The sequence below is a fragment of the Pan paniscus genome, chromosome 3 (assembly GCF_029289425.2).
Source record: "Pan paniscus chromosome 3, NHGRI_mPanPan1-v2.0_pri, whole genome shotgun sequence".
Classification (NCBI taxonomy): domain Eukaryota; kingdom Metazoa; phylum Chordata; class Mammalia; order Primates; family Hominidae; genus Pan; species Pan paniscus.
The window spans coordinates 143260744-143272194 of record NC_073252.2 but is presented as its reverse complement, the minus strand read 5'-3'; positions in this window follow the sequence as shown (position 1 = coordinate 143272194).

The following is an 11451-nucleotide window of genomic DNA, read 5'->3' as shown; positions in this document are numbered from 1 at the left end:
AGTTGTTTAGGACTTCTTTTATGTTCTTTAATAGCATTTAAAAAGTTCTGTTTGGCCCAGCACGGTGGCTCACACCTGTAATCCCAGCACTTCGGGAGGCCAAGGTGGGCAGATCATGAGGTCAGGAGTTCAAGACCAGCCTGGCCAACATGGTGAAACCCCATCTCTACTGAAAATACAAAAATTAGCTGGGTGTGGTGGCGTGCACCTGTAATCCCAGCTACTCAAGAGGTTAAGGCAGGAGAATCACTTGAACCTAGGAGGCGGAGATTGCAGTGAGCCGAGATCATGCCATTGCACTCCAGCCTGGGTGACAGAGTGAGATTCTGTCTCAAAAAAAAAAAAAAAAAAAAGTTCTATTCATGTAGATCTTGCCCATTTCTTAAGTTTATTCCTAGCAATTGTAGAGGCAGGGGAATTGTCCCTATTCCTGCTAGAGGTTTGATGTCAGAATCTGATAAATAAAAGGACAATAGACAGACTGACAGGAGAAAAAAGGCATATACATTTATTACTGTGCACATGTACATGGGAGTCCCACAAATATGAGACTCAAAGAAAGGCCAGATAGCTGAGGGTTAAATAGCACCCTCTTCATAGGAGACAGGGAGATCAGGGGATGTGGACAATTTTGAGAGATAGTAAATGGTTTTCAAGGGAATTGAATACGCCCAAAGCACAGTCAATAGGAAGTTATTGTAAATGATTCTCTTTGGAAGCTGAATGGGATCAACAAGTTATGGGAAGGTGACCGGAGAATTGCATTGTGAACAAAGGTCACCATATTATGCAGAGTCTCTTAGGTCATCTCTCAGGGAAGTGTTCAGAAGAACAGATGAAAAATCTGTCTGGGTGCAGTGATGACTTTTAGTCTCTTCTCTTCTCTGGAGGTTAATCTTTTCTGGTTATTTGATGATATTCTTAGGGAGAGAGTCTTAAGACAATGGCATTTTTTTTTTAAGAAGTTTTTCTCAGTCAGATAAGGCAACTTCCAGAGAGAGTCCCTTCCTGTACTTGTAGGGGTTGGGAGCAAAAGAAAGTTAGAAAGTCTTTGGTTTTGAGGCAGTTTCTAAAGACTTCCAATTGCCTTTAATTCAAACGTGCTCAGCATGCCAAAGCACCATACTTTGGGGTAGCATCCTCTGCAACCCAACACTGTTTAACTTTTTTTTGCTATTGTAAATGGACACTTCTTTTTCATTATATCTTGTTTGCATATGTAAAAACTGTTGACTTCTGATTATAAATTTGAATCTCACCACCTTATGGTATGTTCTTTTATATAATAATATATTTCAGTTCATTATCTTAGTTTTCTTCTGCACAACATTTAATCCCTTAGCAAAATTGTATGTTACTACTTCCTTCCTTTCTCTAACTACATTGGATGATACTTGCTGAAAAAATGTTAAATAATAGCAGTGATATTAGACATACTTGTTTTATCCTGTTCATTAATAGGAATGCTTTTAGTACAGCCCCATACATTTTTGTTCAATATATACATTTATTTTTATCTCAAGGAAAGAGTCATCTATTGTTTTATTAACAGTTTTTTGTCAAAAATGATAGCTGTTTATTACTATTTAATTTTTAGCATTTATGGAATTGAACATAGGTGTTTTTCCTCTTTTGACATATAATGATAAATTGTATTAATAGATTTCCAAATATTGTGTCACAGTATAGTATCCTTTTAATATGCTGCCAGATCCTTTGCTAATAGTTTATTTAGAACTTTTGTATTTATATTAGTAAGTGAGATTGGTCTGTATATATCTTTCTTTTTTTTGTTATCAGGTTTTAGAATAATTTTTATGGTAATTTATAAAAACAATTCAAAAACTTTTCTTCTTTTTCTTGCTCTGGAACAGTTTAATGGCATTGGAATTATCTATTTTTAAAAGTTTGGTAGGATTCACCAGTGAAATCATCTTGACCTGGTATGATCCCTAATGGTTCCTTCCAATTTTTCTATTTATTTCCTGTGTTTTTTGCTTTCTGAATATTAATGTTGTGCTTATCAACATAATAATGTCCCCTTCTTTGTTTTGTTTAAAGCTCCTAACCTTACTTTGATCTTTTCTGAGACTGCCATCCAAACCCCTACTTTCTTTGTATTGGCATTTGATCAATATACCTTTGGTCATCTTATTTTCAACCTTTGCAAATTGGTTTGGTTTAGATGTGTCTAATGTAACGATGAGCTAGTATTTACTGAGCTTTTATTATGTGATAGGCACCATTCTAAATATGCTATGTATATTAGCTTACTAATTCTTTCCAATAATTCTGTGAGTTAAATTTAGTTCACTCTTCATTTTATTAAGAAAGAAACTGAGGCACTGACTTATTAAGTAAGCTGCCCCAAATCACATACATTTAAATCCAGGCAGCCTGGTTTCACAACTGTTAGTAAATTATTCTTTGTAGTGCCTCATATCCAGGATACAGTTAAGGGTTTTTAAAATCCAGTTAGATTTTCTTAAATGGATAACTTTAGCTCATTTTTACCTATTGAGATGACAGTTATATTTGGCTTTAGTTTTGCCATATTTTGTTAGCTTTCTGTTTTATCGCTTTAAAATAATCCTTCACGATTTCCTTTCCTTGTATGTGTTTATATGTAATACTTCTGATTGCTCGAAAGGCTTATGTCTTTGTTTTAGTATTATCGTTATGCACCGTAATTTTATATAAAATATTTATATATATAAGGTATTGTATATTATGTGTGTGTGTATGTGTATTTAATCCCCTGTTTCTTCAGGCAGTATTTAGTAGCTTCTTATTCAAGCAGAAACAGGCTGATTCACCAAAAGCATATTTTCCCAAAGCTAATTCACTGAACAGATTCACCAAAAGTCAATTTGCTTTATGGCCAGTTTGCAGAATGACTTGTAGAAAATTGACCCGAAGCCACTCTGAGTAATGGCAAAATTTGCATATTTCCTTTCTCCTTCCTCACTTCCTACCCCTCAACCACCTGTTTTATTTGATTGTGTTATTTTTCTTAGTGTTTTTGTTTATGCCTTAAAGTAAAATTATATGTGCATTACTCATTTATCTTTTTACCCTGGTTATAAAAGATAGAAAAATCTGCATATTTATCTTTCATCTTCTTCCCTGCTTCCCCCTGACTTTTAGTTTTTTAATTTATACTTTGTCATAATTTATAACATTTATCATCTGTTCTGGACCATTTTCCTCACAATTTGCTTTAGTTTCACCAACTAAATTAAATGTTTTCAGGCAATCCCTTGGCTATAGTTTCTTCACTTGTAATTTGATTGGCTGCTGTTTGACCTCATCAAGGAGCTCATGGGATCATTATTCCTTGAGTTCTTGTACATTAAAAAAATATATTTGTTGTTGCCTTTACACTTGTAAAACCGTTTAAAAAGAAAGAAAACTTTAGGATGACAATTTGTTTCTTAAACATTTTACAAGCACTCTTCCACCTCCTTTTAGTATTGAATGTTGATTTGAAGAAGTTTAAAGTAACGTGAAGTGACTAAAATATTCTGACTAATACTCATAGTATTCACTCTTTTGTCAAATGTTAATTTTTGCCTATCCTATCCATCTCCACTCCCAATTCCTATTACCCCAAGGCAGCAACTTTCAATGCTCTTAGATATTTGTTTTGGTGTGTGTCTATGTCCTAATAAGTGATGCTCTTTCAAAATTTTTCAGTTAAAGATATTATCCATTGATTTCTTACAATGGAGGACTTAGATCTTTTACAATTCAACCCACATCATCCATGCATACACACATACGTATAACTACACACTTCCCCTCTTTTTCCCTTCCTCAACGTTTGGAGTTAAATCAATTTTTAGCGGTTTTATCATGACTATATAACTACTATTCATTCACCACTGAGCTCTATGGTATTGTATGATCATATTTCCTTTCTTGTGCAACTTTTTGGGTTTTTCATTTTTTTGTTTGTTTTCTGAAGTTAAAAATTGGCTGCTTTATGTTTGTGTATTTTTGTGTGTGTGTAGCCGTCCCAAAATCTTAAAAAAGTCTTATAAGAATTTAAAACTTCCCTAAAATATGTTCAAACACATCAAGTACTCTAAAAACGTCATTTTCTTCTTGAAATGTCTTTCCTGTGTCCCTGTGTCCTTCTGCTGTATTTTGAGCTGTGAGATTTCAAGGCTTTGCTCAGCTCTCAACCTAGAACTTCCCCTTATCCACATCCTAGGAGTTTCCTTTCCCATCTGGAGTTCTTGTTACCTGCACATCTTCATTTTTTATTATGTGCTTATTTTACAAAGTCACATCTCCAATTAGCCTTCTGAGAAAGTGTGCTTGGGAGAAAAACTCTTGAAACCTTGCATGTCTTAAATTATTTTTGTTCCACCCTCACAATTTATCATTTGGCTGAATCTGGAATTATATGTTGGAAGTAATTGCATCAAAATTTTCAGAAATTGCTTCATTGTCTTCTAGCACTAATATTGTAAAGTCTTTGGCCAGTCTGATTCTCAAAGCATTTGTTTGTTTTCTTTTTAAGAAACTCTTTTTTATCTTTGATCTAGACATTTTCAACAATCTACCTCAGGGGAGATAAGTTTTCCATTCAGTGTGCTGGCATTCACTCAACTGTTTTAATCTAGATAACCTACTTTTATTGGGAAAAACCACAATTACTTTCCACCAAGCTAATATTCAATAATAAGAAAATTTTTATTATTTAATACTTTCCTTTCATTTTCTTTTTCCTTGTAAATCTAAATATTTGGATGTGAACTCTTGACAATCTATTAATTTTCTTTTCTTTTCTTTTTCTTTTTTTTCTTTTTTTTGGAGACAAGGTCTCGCTCTGTTGCCCAGGCACGAGTGGTGCAGTAGGGCAATCATGGTTCATTGCAGCCTCGACTGCATGGGCTCAAGCTATCCTCCCACCTCAGCCTCCCAAGTTGCTGGTGTGTGCCACCATGCCCAGCTAATCTATTAATTTTTGTTTGGAAATTTTAATTTGTGCTGACAATGAATTTAGAAAATTTCTTTTTTGAATGTTTCATGTGTAAATACAGACGGTCTCTGACTTACAATGGTTCGACTTACAATTTTTCAACTTTATGATGATGCAAAAGTGATACACATTCAGTAGCAACCTTACTTTGAATTTCAATCTTTTCCTAGGGTAGCAATACTCAGTATGATCCTCTAGTGATGCTGGGCAGTGGCAGTGAGCAGCAGTTTCCAATCAGCCATGCAATCATGAGAGTAAGCAACTGATACTCCAAAGGGTATTCTGTTGTCAGCGATTTTTGGATATTGTGTTTTGTGTTTTTGCATCCCATCATGTCTACAAAACATCCAACTGTGTCTCCTCCTTCCGGTAAGAAGAAAAAGAGCATGTTTAAAGTACGGTAGGTGAAGCAATGATGTTCAGTAGGTTAGGCATACTAAATGCATTTTTAACTTGTAATATTTTCTACTTACCATGAGTTTATTGGGACATAACCCCTTCATAAGTAGAGGAACATCTGTATACATGTGCATGTTCTCGTTTTATGGATGTAATGTGTTATATTGCTGAGTTATTACTTTTCTTAAAGTTTTCTGCTGCTCCTTTCATTTTCTATTTCCACAATTGTTTTTCTTCATTTTGTCTGTCTTTTGTGTTAGAGACTTTCTTCAAATGTTAGTGATCATTGGGTGTCAACTCATATTTAAGAGTGAGGAACTACAAAGTGAATTGGAACTCAATATGCATTGATGGGGCTTGGAAACTGGGAGCTATTTGGAGAGACGTAGTCCTTTCTTTGGTGGTCTTTTCCCTTGTAACCTGTTATTTCTTTTTTAAAAACCTTTTATTTTAGGTTCAGGAGTTCATGTGCAGGTTTGTTATGTAAGTAAACTTGTGCTTGTTGTATAGATTATTTCATCCCCCAAGTGCTAAGCCTACTACTCAATAGTTACTTTTTTTCTGCTCCTCTCCCTCCTCCCACCCTCCACCCTCAAGTAGACCCCAGTGTCCGTTGTTCCCTTCTTTATGACCCTGAGTTCTCATCATTTAGCTCCCACTGATAAGGGAGAACATACAGTATTTCAGTCACTTCCATCTGAGAGAAACTTCTCAGTTGTGAGTTGAGATTGGGCAAGGATTAAGCATATTTGCTACAGTTCTGGGACATGAGAAGAGAAAGTCGAAGGAGTGGTTCTCACCTCTCAGTAAGTAAACTTGTTACTCCTACCCACAAGGTATTCATGATGTTCCCAAGTGCAGAGTTAGTCTGTATGGTTCAGGTTCTCCAGCAAGTAATATCCAGAGATCTGCTGAGGCTCAGGAGAGGGGGTCTCATGGCTATTTGGGGTAAGGAAGGGATGAAGGGGTTTAACTGATTTTTAAAAATACCTACAATCAGAACTTGCCCTGCCTTTCTGTCTTCAGAGCTACCAGTTACCTTTCATATTTGAGTTACGATGAGAGCAATCATTTTGTTTCTGTTTCTAAGGAGCTTCACGCGCATACCGGCCTAAGTTTCAGCCTTCTCTGGTCTGCTGTGTCAATTACCACCTGCTCTCCAATTTCAAAATGTTGTTGACATATGCTATTCTTTTCTCCAATTCTTTTCGTGTGTGTGTGTGTGTGTGTGTGTGTGTGTGTGTGTGTGTTGGTCTTTTAATTTCTATACCACCCTTTCAGTAGAGTTTTGAAAGGGAATGGAGATAAATGCATAATTCCATCTATTACAGCCATGAAAACACACTTCTAAGATGTCCTGCTGCAGGACACATAATTGACAAAGGGCCTCAGCTGTTATGCTCTGAAACCCAACACTATGTTTGGGAGGTGGCTGTGCTTTCCCATGAGATGCTCCTACTCAGTGACAAAGTGTGGCAGGGATACGAAGGCAGGACTATTCCTGGGAGATGTGATGCTCCTGTAATGGACAGTGTTGGCCAGAGGATTCTCCACTGGTTTTGTCAAAATTTTCTCAGAAATGCATTACAGTCAAAGACCTTCCTTCTTTCCTCCCTCTCTCCTCTTCTCCATCCTTCCCTTTTCCTTCCTTCCTTCCTTCTTTCCTTCCTTCCCAGGGATCACAACCGTATCATGGTCTGATACTTTTTCCTAAGGCAAAAATTGATGAAAATAGCCAGTAACTATTATAAAGTGTATGTCTTTTCAGTCTTTTGATTAATGTCTTATTTTATTTCTGGGACCTTAAGCTATATCTATGCTTCTGTTCAATTATGTGTTGATTTTCTTTAGGGATATCCATTATGCATATTTAATCTTCATTTTTATCTCTAGATTTATCATTTTTCTTTAATCTTATTTATTTTTGAAATCTTCTCCTTTGTATGTTATGCTTTCAGTAGTAACTATTCTCCTTTATTCTACTTTAACTCTCATTTTGAATGAGATTTTACTTCTCTTTTCCACTCATCTTTGATTTTTTTCTCTTCTCAGCACATTTCCTCCCAAACTCTTTAGATGTATTTTGAGTCATCATTTTATATAAATATATCTTTCATTAAATGTTTTAAATTCATGGCAATATATTTGGTAATACTTTTCTTCTGGTTCATAACAAAATTCTTCTGGGATATATTCTTCATCTGCCATTTGTACTATTTGTTTTCCCCATTCCTTCAACAGTTTTTTCTTTTCTTTTTCTTTTTCTTTTTCTTTTTCTTTTTTTTTTTGAAGTAATTCCATAGATTCAGTGTGCTTACTTTGTGGTAATACTCAACTTTGAATGAAGGAAATTCCTTATGAATTGGGTATTTGCACGTTGCTCATAGCACAGTGGCAGTGCCATGAGTTCTGATTTGGAATTACAGCTCTGCCACATAATAGCTGCATGACTCTATTTCTGCAGTAAAGGGCTAATCATAATAGCATTTATCTCACTGAGTGCTGTAATGGCTAATACAGGAGGTCAATCCCTGAAAAGGCATGCAGATAATGCATGTACATGTGGCATTGTAAGAATATGGTAAATACTACCTTTTTAAAAGTCATCTCAGAGTGTCTTTTTGCACTTCCACTTTATCTTGCCTGTATCTGGCATTTCTTCCTCCCTTCCTACAGCTCAAAGTTACATCTACCTGCTAAAGTTGTGGGAGATAACGTTAGTATTTCTGGTTTTTCTTTCTCCTTGTTTTTGAATGATTTCTCATAGGAAAAAGGAGTTGTGGGCAGGGGGCAATCCTGTCTTTAGTCACCATTTCTAAGAATCAACCAGGACTTGACACTTAAATTGAGGCACGAAGGATGAGTGGGAATAAAGTAACTGAGGTAGGGACAGGTAGGGGAACATGCTAGAAGAGGAAAATGCATGTGGCTCCTGTGACATGGGAAGGAGCTGTGAAATTTGAAGCACTGAAATGATTGCATGGCTGTAATATAAGGAGGGAAAAGGAGAATGGGATAAGATGAGGCTGGTAAGTAGGCAGCCATTCACATGGTTTTCCATCAACACTTCACCCCTCGGTGCAGCTAAACACAGTACTTAAGACAACTAGTTTTATGCTCCTCAATTTTTGGTTGAATAAGGAAGGACTCATGGAGAGGAAATGGGACAGACTTTGAGTTGCCTTTGGGGCTGGGTTTCAAGGCCAAACTTTAAAATTTATCAGTTATCTCTTCTTAAAGAGAAGATTGATCACTGCCACTTTATTGTATGATAATCCAGGTTACCTCCGACAATGTCTATGTTGCAAACATTCCTATATCCATTTATGGAGCAAAACATTCCAAGGTTTTTGATTCCAATTTAAAAATAAAATCATAAATATATTTTGCTTTTAATTTTTGTAGCTTTTTGCTTATGAAAAACATTGCACTACTATTAATAGAATTCTAAAGGAAAGAAAAAAAAGTTTAACCACAAGCACACCCAAGCCAACATATCAAACTGTTTCCATATTTATTCATGTTTTCTTATGAATATATTTTAGAATAATTGCAGAACAGTAAATATTTAAATAAATAATACAACTAAATTCAGAGGAGTTACTGTAGAAGTGGTTATTTCTGTTCTGGTGATCTAAGCTAGTTTATGTGGTTTTATAGAAAGGCAAATTGGAATGTCTTTAAATAAGTTGCAGACTTGCACACTAACATTAACCCACTATCTAGTTTGATTGTGAAGTATAATCTTAGGTACCATTGTCTCTATATTTGATCCCTCTGGCACCACATTCTGAAAGTAGTAAAGAAGAATGATGATTGAAGTTTTTGTTTGTTTAGTTTTGGTTTTAACAGGAACTTAATATTACAAAAGTGTAACTTAAGTAAGATTGATCTGATACCAGGTGGTATGTGAGAGACTAGAAACAGGAAGATAAGTAGGAAGCTATTTCAAATAACCCAGGCATGAGGTAACAAAGGAAACATTACAGTAGTTGAAGTGGAAATACAAAGGATACTTGGGTACATGATAGAAATAAGAAACTCAGAGGGGAAGTGATTTGCAGGAAATGATGACAAGCTTGTTTCAAATATGTCAGATTTGGGACACGCAAGTAGATACTTTGTGAAAATAGAGCTATGAAACTAGAGCACAGGTAAGATGCCATGTTAGACTCGCTCTTTTGGTGATCTTCATAGTGAAGAGTTGAGGCTAACAAAGTAGATGAGGTCTCTAAGGCACTACTATGATTCAAGAAGAGGTAAAAGATAAAAAAGACATCAACCAGGATGAAAACTAATGGGCCTATCGTATTTAGGAGATTATTTAATAATCAAATGGCAGGTAATAACAGATGTCATGTATACAACTTATTTGAAGTATTTGGAAGAAATAGAAGAGACATGGAGGAGCCAGCAAAGCTATGTGTATTAATGTTTTCTTCTCCACATTAGAGAATATCGATGCAGGAAAAGTTCAAAGAGTAAAAATACGAATAAAGGAAGAATAAAGAGGAGAAAACTGTACCTCAGTGTTAAATGAACTGAATAAAATCTAGTAGAGTGGATCCCAAAGCTATTTTGGCAGTAAACAAACAGGAAAAAAGTGCAATCTTCTGACATAAATGTTAACAGATCTGCCAAGGAATGAAAATGAGGATTAAGGAAAGAATAATATAGCACTTGTTCTAACCCAGTGAGTCTCGACCAGGACTGATTTTTTGCCACTCAAGGGACATTTGGCAATGTCTGGAGACATATTTTGTTCTTACAAGTGGGGCATATTCTACTAGTAGGTAGAGGCCAGGGATGCCGTTAAATAACCAACATTACTCAGGGCAAAAACAAGGAAGTATCTGAACCAAAAAGTCAATAGCCTCAAAGTTGAGAAACCTTGATCTAACCCATTCAACACGTCAGAAACAGTACTGGCGAGTCAACAAATCCTGAGTTTCCACTGATACTGTAAGAGTGGGAGAGAAGATTGGTTGAATTTCGTACTTTACCTCTCTCTTTGAAAAATTATTTTATGTTAGCATGCATGCATGTACGAAAGTTACATAGCAAGAAGTATGTAAAACAAAGTACAGTGTCACCTTGAACATGGGTTTGAACTATGTGGGTCTGCTTATACAGAAATTTTCTTCTTCCTCTGTCTTCTCTGAAACACAGCAAGACCAACCCTCTTCTTCCTCCTCAGCCTAATCCATGGGAAATGATGAGGATAAAGGCCTTTATGATGATCCACTTCCACTTAATGAATAGTAAATATATTTTCTCTTCTTTATGATTTTCTTAATAACATTTTCTTTTCTTTAGCTATATGTATATATATAACATATATATAAAATATGTATAACATAAAAATATATTAATCAATGGTTTATGTTATCAGTAAGGCTTTAAGGTTTCTGGTCAACAGTAGGATATTAGTAGTTAAGTTTGGGGGAGTCAAAAGTTATGTGCAGATTTTTGACTGCACAGGGGGCTGGCACACTTAACTCCCACATTGTTAAAGGGTCAACAGCAATAAAATAACCAGAAGAGACTCTCTCAGACATAAGTTCTCACGTGGAGAAATATGCAAGGGTATCTTCCAATATGAAAGCTAGGAACAAAGTTTAAAGACAAAGCAAACTATAGTTTCTCTAATTAAGGCAATTCACAATTGCACAGAGCTCTCCTGCTACCACGTTTCTATAACATCAGGTTATAGAAAAGTGGATTGAACTCAATATCCAGCTCTCACATTGTTGCTGAAAAAGGAAGACACAGGACAATTTGGAGTAGACAACCTTCTCCCTATTCTTCCCACTTTACAGCTAAAATTTCCAGACATTATGTATGAAACAAACAAAACATAATGCTGAAAGGTGGAAAGAAGAGAAACAACTGAATAGGGATTTTGAAACCTGAAAAAAGACAGAGAGGTGAGTTCCCTAGGTTTCTTTTTTGCTTCATGTATCCCAGACTGGGTTAGGGAGAAGCTGGCAACTCAGAAATCACAATGGGCACAGACAGAAACAAACAATAAACAAAAAGAAAAGGTGACTCTGTCTAGTCAA